This window comes from Danio rerio, chromosome 6, assembly GCF_052040795.2.
Source record: "Danio rerio strain M-AB ecotype USA chromosome 6, GRCz13ab, whole genome shotgun sequence".
NCBI classification, from domain to species: domain Eukaryota; kingdom Metazoa; phylum Chordata; class Actinopteri; order Cypriniformes; family Danionidae; genus Danio; species Danio rerio.
The window spans coordinates 58,309,270-58,322,347 of record NC_141026.1 but is presented as its reverse complement, the minus strand read 5'-3'; the positions used below and the strand labels follow the sequence as shown (position 1 = coordinate 58,322,347).

The 13,078-nt window shown below is 38.6% G+C and overlaps 2 protein-coding genes across 11 annotated transcripts in view; one reads left to right on the top strand and one right to left on the bottom strand.

Moving 5' to 3' along the window:
- Positions 1-13,078, top strand: part of slc12a5a (solute carrier family 12 member 5a) — a 2,560,186-nt gene that overhangs the window by 280,232 nt on the left and 2,266,876 nt on the right. The gene's annotated exons all lie outside the window — the stretch shown is intronic.
- LOC137496031 (uncharacterized) overlaps positions 1-13,078 on the bottom strand; it is a 159,503-nt gene that overhangs the window by 79,560 nt on the left and 66,865 nt on the right. Inside the window, exon 5 of one of the 10 annotated variants that reach the window (XR_015494361.1) lies at positions 7,595-7,733. The exons of the other annotated variants lie outside the window; for them this stretch is intronic. The gene's annotated coding sequence lies outside the window, so the exon portion shown is untranslated. Of the gene's footprint in view, positions 1-7,594; positions 7,734-13,078 lie in introns of those variants that run through there. 10 annotated transcript variants of the gene reach the window in all.

The window sequence follows — 13,078 nt, the reverse complement described above, 5'->3', positions numbered from 1 at the left end:
ATTCTGTTCAAAGTTTCTCTTTTTGCTTGATTTTGCCATTGCTTTTTCGTTGGGTTTTTCCATTAGCATAGTCATTAGCATATTCATAAGGGGGAGGAGGCAGGGAGGGGTTTTGTGCTCGTGCATGTTGCGCTCAGTTTCACGTTCATTCGGATGTACAAAAGAATATGCGTGAGATTCGGCGTACGCAGTGTTTCATACATCTGAATTTTTTTCTGCGTACGCACATTTACAGCTTTGTGCGTACGCAATGTTTTAGTAAGATTTCCACGCAAGTCTTCGTACATGAGGCCCCAGGTTGTGTTTTGGCGCTAGAGCATATACGCAGACATTGTTTAGAACTTTCTCCATCTCACTCATGGCGAGATTCGGCGAGGGATTATTAATGGCTCATTTCCACTGATTGGTACAGTACGGTACAGTTCAGGTCGGTGCTGGTCACCTTTATCAAGCTTGCGTTTCCACTACCAAGTGTACCCTTTTGGTGGGCGTGGAGTATGACAGTTTCAGTCGCAATATTCTCGAGGAACTGTCAACAATAAAGCTGTACGGGTCGCTCACATATCATATGAGAAGCACTTCTCACAAAACAGAGGCTTTACACACATAAATAGTTCTGTATAAATGTTTATTACTAACTTTTCTATAAACATGAGTTGATTATAACTGCAGATGAATGGAATAGGCTACTGTTACATCTGTAATTATATTAAATAAATAAACAAATGAACATATATGAACACATACAGACTCTTACAGTATCCGATATGTTACCAACGACAGAAGAACTACACACAGCAGACATTTCATCCTTAATTAGGTTCAAAACAATACAAAATATAGCCTACAGTCAGTGAAAACCTCTCATCTGTGTCTGTAATCTTCAGCAGCACATGTAGCCTCTGTTAGAGAGTCACTCCATCATTCCCAGTTCATATTAGTCCAAAAGGTGATGATAAAAATTAAAACAAGGCAGTTTGTTCACGCTTGCTGAAGAAATAACGTGCTACTTTTTTCCCGGCTTTTTCGCGCTTCACTCTCGCGTTTGTCAGTGTCTGGCAGAATCGGGTTTCAAAAGCACGTCAATAATCAAGTGCACGTTATTACCATCAGCTCAAGACGTTTGTTATTTTAGATAAAGACGCGCGGCAAGTGCAAGAAAGGAAGCGAAACCGCTCGCTCTTCAGACTGGCTCGTAAAAAACTACAAGGCACAGGGTAGATTATGCTCTACTCCATGGCTTTGTGGCTGTTCATCAAGACGACGACAAGGTTTTTTTGAGTCCAGGTCGACCATGGATTGTCATTATATGTACATATAATCATGCTGTAATCTCTCGCTGTGCATTTCAAACATTTGCGGCTCTTTTGTTTTTATTCTGGCTTGTTGCGTAAGCGAATGACATATCTCTGTAAACCAATAACGTTAAGCTGCTTGTCTAGCTCCGCCTTTTGGTACCCTTTCTCAAGTTTGGTACTCTTTCGAAAGGGTGCCTGAAAAAGTGGTACGGTACGGTTCGGTACGCCTTTTGACAGTGGAAACGGCTATAAAAGCGTACCAAACTAAACCGTACCATACTACTCAGTGAAAACGCGCCATAAGTAGAGCTGCACAATTTATTGTTAAAAGATCGCAATCTCGATTCGACCCCCTAGACCAGGGGTCTCAAACTCGCAGCCCATTTGCGGCCCTCAGTGCAATATTTTGTGGCCCGCGCCGACCGCTGTACACTGACAGAATCAGCGGAGCGGGGAGAGAGAGAGCGCTCCCCGCTCCGCTGATTCTATCCATACACAGCGGTCACTGGCATTCCCCGCCCACCGTGTTGTCGCGCGCGTTCTGATCAGCTGTGTTGTCGCGCGCGTACTCAAGAACGGTGTTATCGCGCGCCTACTGAAGGGTGGGACCGAGGGTGTGTCGTGTCGCGTCGCGGGGGCACTTTTGATCATTTTGGAAGGGCACTTTCTATGCAAGACTAAAAAGGGCATGTGCTCTGCACAGGTTGAGCCCTATGTGTGCACGTGCCTGCCCTGCATCTTATATATATTATAGGTAGATACAGACTGGTACAGACTGATGTGACTTGAGTGGGGTAGGGGTGTTTTATTTATACATATATACACCTTTTTTTATGTGAGGGAATGGAAGTTTTGAGTGAGTTCCCCCACTTTTTTCCCTAGGACTTCAATAAGTCAAAGTACAGGTCTAGACTTAATGATGATCATCTTCAAGCCATACTGAGGGTCTCAACTGCTTCCGCTCTAAAGCCAAATGTGGTTCAGATTTGTGAGAAGAAGCGCTGTCAAGTCTCTGGCAGTAAGGAGTAGGCAAAAGATGCCATGTTCAGAAGAACTGTTCATAATCTTCACTCAATGTTCTATTAATGTTCAGGACACTTCATGTTCAGAAGAAATAATTAAAACTGTTAATAATGACATTTGAGGACTTTTTTTTGTGAAATCCCTTATGCGGCGCAGCCTCACCCAGACTTTGCCTCCTGCGGCCCCCAGGTAAATTGAGTTTGAGACCACTACCCTAGACGATCTTAATCCAGCATTTCTACAATTCTGCCAATCATATTTTCAAGTTCAGGAGAAGGCGGCTGCACGAGTTGCTCAGTGACATTGACAACTCCAAATGATGTTGAAAGAGTCACATAATGTATTTATAAGGTATAGTTCACCTGAAAATGTCAATTTTGTCTTCATATAATGATGTTTTCGCAGCTGGGAAATCACACATGACGAGCTGCTGACCGTGAGCTGTTATCACAGAGAGGGCGCGTGCGTCTACTTTAGTGAACAGAACCTGCATATGTTGCGAGCAACAGGTAATACAGTTGTAAATAATATTCAGTTTGTGGCAATTCACAGCGTGATCGTTTGGGAGCTGCGCGCAAAGTATGAACAGCACTTTGCAGTCAAAATGAAACCGAAAGTGTGTACTACATTTAAATGATCATATCCCATTTTAGAGTTATGATTACGGCAAGCATTTGATGTTTTTTTCTTTCATAACGAACACACAGTTGTGCATGAAAATAAATGTTTACAATGTCAGAATAACTACTCTAGCCTATATATGATTAAATATAATCTGAAAATGGCAAATGTCTGATTTTACCAGTGAATAAATTTGTCTAATTTGACAGATTGCAAGCATATATCTCAAACATAATAATTCAACATCAGAATTATTATAAGCAGAATAGAATTATTTATAAAAACCAGTAGACAAACACATAATATTATTATCGACGTTGTGCCATATGTTTGTTTTTACCATACTTTTGTTTTACATATACAGAATCGTGAGAAAATCTTGATCTTTATTTTGAGCAACAAAAAAAAATGCAATTCTTATTTTAGCCAGAATCGTGCAGCTCTAGCCATAAGTAAAACTGGCCTCAGACGGTTTACTTTAGTCTGTGTCAAACCTGCAGGTAAATATCAGGCTTTGCTAAAAGGCAGGTTATTTTACCAACGATTAGGGTCAATAGTGGTAGCCTCTTACACATACATAACAACTGGACCACAACAGATCAATGTCATAATGAATGCTCAAATAATGTATCCTAGTTTACAGCAAGCACCTTATTTTTACTTAGATTCTGTTGTGTCATTTACAGTAGGCCTATAGGTCTATTATTTTCACTAAAGAAGACATATTATTTGGGTTTAGCACCAGAACTATAGAAACTGTATTATGCTTCGAAAAAAACAAACCAAAAAAGACAAAACGGCACAGTATCGGGATCGGCTCTGTATCTATCGAGTCTCAGAATTTTGGTATAGAGATCGGATTGGTTCAAGAAACCAATAACGCATATGATTTTCAGCTGTATTAGTAGTGTGAAAGCTTACACGTTTTTTGCAAATCAGTGCATGCCTCAGTGCGAGTCATTCTTCAAATGTCAAATGTTATGAATCCTAGAAGTGTTTTAATGCAGTATATTATAGAATATAGAATAAAAATGAAAAGGTCTGACATCTGAAAAAGATTTGAACAAAGGGAAGTTAATTGCATCGCCAGGACCCTTAAATAAAAGCAGAGTAAATTATTCCAGTGCTCTGATTAATGGAGACGTGATCTGTAATGTCAGCTGTCTATTAAGCAACTGGAGCAGCTCAGTTTTGACAGTTCTCCATCTAGACACTGTGAGTGAGCGAGTGTGTGGGACCCCGAGGGGTCGACGTCTGATGTTCCAGCGGCACACCACTGTCACACAGCACTCACAAGCACTGCTAAGCACACACAACTACACTGTAAGCATATCTGTTAATGAAGTTTCCGTATAGTGTTATTCACAAGTGTTTTCCGTTTATTTACAGTCGTGAATTGCATTATGGGATGTTGATCTCTGCTCTGTCGACTTTTGATGTTGAAGAATCTAAGGATCTGAGAATCCTTGTGGCAAACTTATGTGTGTGTTGTTTCAAGAAAGCAACTATTCATTTGTGTTTTATTTTCATTTGTTTTTTTATTTATTTAATCATTATTTAATTATGTTATTATCCGGCAGCTAGCTCTCTGCAACTCTCACATGGTCGCCCACTTAAGCTAAGCAGGGCTGAGCCCGGTCAGTACCTGGATGGGATCCCACATGGGAAAGCTAGGTTGCTGCCGGAAGTGGTGTTACAGTAGTTAGACCAGCAGGGGGCGCTCAACCTGCGGTCTGTGTGGGTCCTAACACCCCAGTATAATGACGGGGACTCTATACTGCTCAGTGAGCGCCGTCTTTTGGATGAGACGTTAAACCGAGGTCATTAAAAATCCCAGGATGTCTTTCGAAAACGAATAGGGGTTAAACCCTGCCATCCTGGCCAAATCTGCCCACTGGCCTCTGTCCATAACCCTCCTAACCCTCCCCATCCTTCATCACTCTGTCTCCTCTCCACCAATCAGCTGGTGTGTGGTGTGCAGTCGGATGCAATGGCTGCCGTCGCATCATCCAGGTGGATGCTGCACACTGGTGGTGGATGAGGAGATTCCCCCCATTGTGTGTAAAGCGCTTTGAATGCCCAAAAAAGCGCTATATAAATGTAAGGAATTATTATTATTTTATTTAATCATATAATCATTAGTCATTTCTTTAATTATCACTATATCATTTTATTGATCATTAGTTAATGATAAGTCATTTGTCATTTTATTATGTTTTTATGTTTTATTATTACTATTTTAAAATAATTATTGCTTCATCATTTTTCCATTTTTCCATATTGTTATAATTTCATGACTGTGGATTTAAGCAACACTTTCATGAGTAAGAGATAACAGAATGTCTCCACTTTAAGGTCTGTATTGTCTCTTCGTTGTGAAGCAGTAATTATCCATTGCTGTTGGTTGTGGTATAATAACACTTGTTGGATTTATCCTGGCCAGACGAAGTCTGAGCATTGAATCAAACGCAACTAAGATTATTCAGTAAACTCTGCTCTTACTTTATCATCATCACATCATCTCCTGCTTCTGCTCCTCTCTGGTTTTCTCAGTCAACTTCTATATTGATAGAAGTCTGTCAATTCAGTTGAATACTGGTTAACAGGTTTAGGTATTGGAAACTTTGCTGACTTGTTGTCCATATACCACCTGAAGAAACAGACATTTTCTGACAAAATCTGGCATCTAGGGCTGGATCATATTTATCTGGTGGTCTGGTATTTAGATGGTGGTCTAACAATGTTAAATATTTAACTCTACAGTTTAACAAAGTGACTTTTAATCACATTTTGGTAGTTTAAAATAAAATAATGTATAAGAAATACTATATAGACAAATGTGTCTGTAAAATAACAGAAAAGGTGCTGGCAGTTTATTACAAGGTTTTTAAAGTGTAATATACAACCCCAACCCAGACAATACAGCACTGCAAACCATTACAAATGTTCATAATTTACCACTTTTCAAGATTAAAAGGTTGTTGTAAGAAAGATCAAGATTCTATAATGCAATTTAAAAGCATATATAAAATGGAAAAATAAAAAGACTAATCACAAAATACAGAAAACTGTTTTTTTTTTTTATTTTTTATTTTTTTTTTACGAATTTACAAATGTTTTAAAGATAGCAGGAATGCTCAAGTTACTTCATGGACCATCAATGTAAGTTCATTCATTCATGTTCCTGCAGCTTAGTCCCTATCAGGGGTCGCAACAGAGGAATAAACCACCAACTATTCCAGCATATGTTTTACGCAGCGGACGCTTTTCCAGAAACAACCCAGTACTGGACAACACCCATACACCCTCCCATTCACACACACACTTATACACTACCATTTAGTTCATTAGTTCCCCTATAGCGCAGAGGTGGGCAAACTGCGGCCCGCTGAACACTTTCATCCGGCCCGTGAGGGAGTTTTTAAAATGCTGCTTCTGAGTAACGGTTTGCCACAGTGATGTGGTGTGGAGAGACCCCCCTCATGATTTTAAAGCTCTTAGGGTGTATGGCTATACATGATAAATGCGCTATATAAATACACATGAAATAACATTTAACATTACACCGTGATCGTATGGTTTTTGAACAAATTATGGTTGTTATGGGATTATATTTTACTCATAATTTTAGCATCACTGCGACACATTTTTATTTTTATTAACGAAAATTACTTCATTAAAACGTTCATTAAAATGAATTAATTTTTTATTTTCCCCTTAACATTTGTTTTACATTTTTGTTTATGCAATTTTGCATTAATTAAATAATTAAATTATTTTTAAAAATTAAATAAATAATTATATATTATTATTTAAATTAATTTACTTGAATTAAGGTTGTTTTGACAAAAAAATAATGAAAAAGCAAGCAGGCTAAAGGAAAGTATTCTGGGATCTGATCTGGGGTCGCCACAGCAGAATGAACCGCCAACTTATCCTGCAAGTTTTATGCAGTGGATGCTCTTCCAGCTGCAACTCATCACTGGGAAACATCCATACACACTCATTCACGCACATACACTACAGACAGTTTAGCTTACCCAATTCACCTTGCATGTGTTTGGACTGTGGGGGAAACCAATGCACCCGGAGGAAACCCACGCCAACGCGGTGGGAACAAGCAAACTCTACGCAGAAATGCCAAGTGACCCAGCCGAGGTTCAAACCAGCGATATTTTTGCTGTGAGGTGATCATGCTACCCATTGCGCCACAATGACGCTCTGAAAGAATAATTTCATAAATAAATGAATGATTTATTTTTTTTTTGTTTTCCAAAAAAAAGAATAAAAATAAATAAAAAAAGAATAAAATATAATATGCATTAAAAAACATATATATATATATATATATATATATATATATATATATATATATATATATATATATATATATATATACATACATACATATATATACATATATATATATATATATTAATATCAAGTTGTTTCAACACAAAGAAAAAAGAAAGCAAGCAGGCTGAAAGAAGTATTCGTTTCATTAGTACATTTGTTAATTAGTAAAAAAATTAAATTAATAAAATAAAAGGCTGAAAGAAGAGTCTCCGTCAGTCATGAGTGCGAGTAAAAGCGTGGCAGAAATGTGATTTTAGATTTTGACGGTCTCTGCTTGTCGACTCTGTGCAGAAGGTTTTTCGAGGACAGGGAAAATGAGAGCTGTGTGTGTTTGGATCCTGGGATAATCAGGGAATTACTCTGCAAATGTCTGGAATCATCTGGATTTGGTTATGGAGCTCATCTTCACGTGTGCGGCGGCTCCAAACACAATTCCTGAAAATAACACACACATTCAGGCTCAGAGTGCACTTTACTGACTAAGTCTGAGGAGATTTAGACCTTTTAGATAGTAAATCCTGATTTTCATTTATTCAACAAAACCAATTCAGATTTAAACAGCTGATGTACAACATGGAAAACATTTGGAAAGTTTCCATTTATTATAAATGCTGTGAGAGCAAATACCATATTACTATGATGAACTATTAATTTTCATGCCATGCTGGATGCTTTTAAATATTATTTGTGCATGTACATTAGACTAGTCACCAAAGCCAAAACTGAAACTAAGAAAAATAGGATCACAATCCACAAAACTGTACACCAAATTAATACGTTGAGGAAAAAAACTGAAATAAAATTTTAATGAACAGTATAAATAAATGGAAACATAAAAAAAAATTGACATTCTGTTGGAATTTTGTAGGTTGTAAATTTTCTTTGCAATAACTTTGTATTCTAATTCTGTTCCTAAGGATTGTAGGTGACCAAACGCATAATTTAATGGATACATTTTTAAATATTAAAGTCATTCATTCATTTTCCTTCAGCTTAGTCCCTTTATTAATCTAAGGTCGCCACAGCGGAATGTACCGCCAACTTATCCAGCATATGTTTTACACAGTGAATGCCTTTCCAGCTGCAACCCAGCATTGGAAAACATGCATACACAACTATTCACACACATACATTAACATGCAAACTCCACAAAGAAATGCCAACTGGCCCAGGTGGGACTAGAACCAACGACCTTCTTGCTGTGAGGTTACAGTGCGAGTCACTGGGCCACCATGTTGCCATTTAGTAAAATAGATTCTTAAATCAAATATAAATATATATATATATATATATATAACCTGCTTTATTGAGCTGAAGTGGCTTTTATATTCACATTGGGTCATTTTTGAACCATGACAGCCTTCCTATTTAAATGCGAGGGTGGCTGAGGGTTCTTCCAGTATAATAAAATGACACGCCTAGCAAGCAAAGTAAGAAAGGGCACAAAGTTTAAAAGGTAAGTGGGTAATGCATAATTATCCGGCATCACGCCAAACAGGTCAATAATGGGTGATGGTACTATATCTATAGAAGTAATGGCTGAAAGAGACTGAAATACTGAGCCCCAAAATGAGGAAAGAGCTGGGCATGTCCAAAACATATGGGTTAAAGTTCCTAAACCCGAATGACACCTATCACAATCTGGATCAATAGTTGGGTCGATCCGTGCGAGCCTACATTTCGAACAGGGTACTTTGTGAACCACTTTACACTGAATGAGGCAGTGATGTGCGCATAAAGATGAAGAATGAACCCTGTCCAGAACTGCCTCCCATGTATCTTGGTCTATTTCAAAAAACCTTACAGTTTTATATGTCTTAACAAAAAAAAAAGAATTACTTATAGGTGAGGTTAGAACATGGATCGACGGCGTCCTAACACAACGTACTGACCACTGGACCACAATGGCTTTATTACGCTTGTGTGGCCGGAATGATATTTACACCATCATTACCCTGCAGACTGCATTTTGCTCATGGGGCTGTGAGACAATAAATAAGAAGAGCGGAGCTTCGGCAAAATAATGAATAAAAAGAGTGCGGCTATGGTCAAATAAATAAATAAAAAGTGGGACTACTGAGCGTGCAAGCAGCTAGAAACACCGGCCCTCGCGACCAAAAAATGGACCAGCCCACCGGAAATTCACACGGTCCTCCCGATTTGCCAATCCGGGCCTGGTTTAAGGTTTTACAATCAAAAAAAGTTCAAACCTCTTATTTAAGTGAAGTTTATTCATAAACTAATTTCGAGAGGATCACGTGCTTATGATTTATCATGGCCGGTCTCGTATTTGCTAATCACTAATCTTCCAATCATATGAGCCCTAAGCCACCATAAATAGCCTCAGTTTTCAGTTCACTTTATCTTCGTTTGGAAGAAACCCCCCTCCTCCCCTATTCTCCTCCTTAACCTGTGATTGGGCGGCACGGTGGTCCAGTGGTTAGCACTGCGAACCACACAGCAAGAATACTGCCGGTCCTAGTCCTATAGGACCGGTGGGTGTTTCTGTGGGGAGTTTGTATGTCCTTCCCGTGTCCGCGTGGGTTTTCCCCGGGTTCTCCGGTTTCCTCCCACCATCCAAAGACGTTCAACATACATAACAATCAAGCTTGTCTAATTCCTTACGTTCTCTTAGCTACAGCAGCAGGGGAGTTCTGAGATCCACCGAGCTCGGGCTCCCTTCTTGCTCTGCCAACGGGAGGAAGCCCCGGGCTCGATGAGCCCTTGAGCTCGGGGCTCTCTCCCGGGACAGCATGCCAAATAAGCTTTGTAAATCATCAGCTAAGTGTGAACTCTTGAAAATGAGCGGAAAACACACAATGAGATGTGTATGGACAACTTAATTGTTTTATGTTCAATCCACTTAAATTTAAGGGAACTTAATAGATTTGTGTTGAGACAATGTGAATGAATAGTGTGGAGCTCTGCACTTTTTACAGTGGTAGTGTCTTGCATTTAGAATGGGCGGTGGCTTACAGTTAGCACTGTTGCTGGTTTAAGTCCCGGATGAGCCAGCTGGCATTTCTGTGTGGAGTTTGCATATTCTCCCTGTATTGATGGGTTTCCTCCGGGCGTTTCGATTTCCCCACATCTGCTATAGGTGAAGTGAATAAACTAAATTGGCCGTGGTATATGAGTGTGAATGAGCATGTGAGGGCATCCGCTACGCAAACCATTGAGTATGCTGGAATAATTGGCGGTTCATTCCACTGAACTCGGAAATAGAGACTAAGCCAAAGGAATTGAATGAAAAGGACACGAATGCATTTTGAAGGGTAATTTATTTGTTTTAACTGTTACAGACTCCACTTGTCATTAATTCATGTGAAATGGTTGTAGTATGGCTTGTCACAGTGCAGGATGTCATGTCACAGTTGGTGTTTGATCGGGCACATTTACTGCATGCAACATGCTCCGAATAACAGATCCGCAATCTTGCAAGAATGAAAGGAAAAAAAGCAGGCAAATAAAGAAGAACAAGCTGTCAGCGCACTTGTCACTTCCAGCATGTCATGTTATAAAGGGAGCGTATGTGAGCCTCTGGCACTCTGACCTTTCGCAAAGCAGAGCAGAGATTCGCTAATTAACCAAGCGCTTTCTCTCTCTCTCACTCACACACTCACACACACACACACACACACACACACGGTCTCCTTCATTAGCCAGACATGCAGATTAGGAGATTAATCTGCATAAATGCAAATGAGCTTGTTGGGATTAGCTTTTGGTCAGCTCTGAGCGCATGAAAACGTCAAACGTCATCGACTCGCTGTTTTTACGCCATGAACTCGTTCGCTGAGAAAAGTAACTTGTCAGAAATGTCATTGCAGTTATTCTCACGAATATTAAAATCCGAGCACTCGGTGCTTTGTCTCCCGCTGTGATATTTGCTCCAATCTGACACTAATTAGTGTCTTAATTAAAGCGCAGTGCTGCTGAACGTGCATACATTAAAGCGCATTAACCTTATGCATAGAGTCTGATTTTCTCACGTTGCACAAGAACAGCAGATCTGGATCTTCTCAAGATCTACGAAGAGTTCATGTAATCTAAAACAGGCCTCGCTGTACGCTGATATTTATTTGTGCTCTTTTATAAACAAAACAAACTAACTCAGAATGTTTGCAGTTCCTTCTGTTATTAGACATAAAAAAGAAAACCGTGCGCTTGATCTTATGATTACTGCTGCCATGCAGCACAAGAGCTTTTTTCTTATGAATTAGAATGTCATTTCATTATTTTTTGACCATAAAATATTAATTTTCATATTTACAGTGTAAGTTCTTGTGATTTGCAGAAGACGCCTGCCAAAAGATGTTTTCAAGTCCTAAATTAAAATTGTTTCTTGTAAATTAGAGTGTCATAATTTATTTTTTCCGAGCATAAACTATTGACTTATCATTGATCATATTTACGTTATAAGTTCTTCAGACTTGCAGAAGAGACCTGCTATAAGTTTTACTCATTCATTGATTTTCTTTTCAGCTTAGTCCCATTATTAATCTGGGGTCGCCACAGCAGAATGAACTGCCAACTTATGCAGCATATTTTTTTACGCAGCGGACGCACTTCCAGCCAAAACCCATCACTGGGAAGCTATAACTTTTATTCAGTGTAGAAGTAGTTGATCTGCTCCAAAATCTTCTTAAAAGACTCATCTGACCCCAGTCATGACCCATCATTCATTCATTGATTTTCTTTTCAGCTTAGTCCCTTAATTAATCTGGGGTTACCACAGCGGAATGAACCGCCAACTTATTCAACATATGTTTTACGCAGACAATGCCCTTCCAGCTGCAACCGATCACTGTGAAACACCCATATACTCTCATTCACACACATGCACTACTGACAATTTAGTTTACCCTATTCCCCTATAGTGCATGTCTTTGGACTTGTATCAGCGCACCCTTACCCAGCCGGGACTTGAACCAGTGACCTTCTTGATGTGAGGCTATCGTGCTACCCACTGCGTCATTGTGACGCCAACAGTAAGTTTAAATAACTTTTTTTTCTATTGAAATAGGTTATATAATGGAATTATTCCCTGTGATTAAAAGCTGAGTTTTATCATTATTGCCATCTTCAGTATTTATTCGGCTGATCTAACGATCAAGAAACATTTCTTATTATTATCAATTTTGAAAACAGCTGCTCTTTTATGTGTGTAAACCATAATACATTGTTTAAATAAATAAATAAATAAATATAAATATATATATATATATATATATATATATATATATATATATATATATATATATATATATATATAAAACCAGAAGTTTACATACACTCTAAAAAAAGAAACGTAACCATTTTTTAAAAAAATGTCTGATGGTAAATAATTTTACTATTTATTCAATCATTTTACTTTACTATTCTACTATTTTAGGTTCGTTAGGATTACCTGTAAATGATTTACATTTGCTAAATGCCAAAATAATAAGAGATTTTTTTTTTGTTAATTTCTAGACAGTCAAAAGTTTACATACATTTCCCTGTTATTTTTAAGCTTTGCTTTTAAACTGTATACCTTTGTTAAAACATTTTGTGTATTCTTCCACAAGCTTCTCACAATAGTTTGAAGGAATTCTGGCCCATTCCTCCTGACAGCTTTGGTGTGAGTCTGATTTGTAGGCTGTCTTGTTCGCACAAACTTTTTCAACTCTGCCCACAAATTTCCTATAGTATTGAGTTCAGGGCTTTGTGATAGCCACTCCAAAAAAATTCACTCTGCTGTCCTTAAAGCACATTTTGACTACTTTGGCAGTATGCTT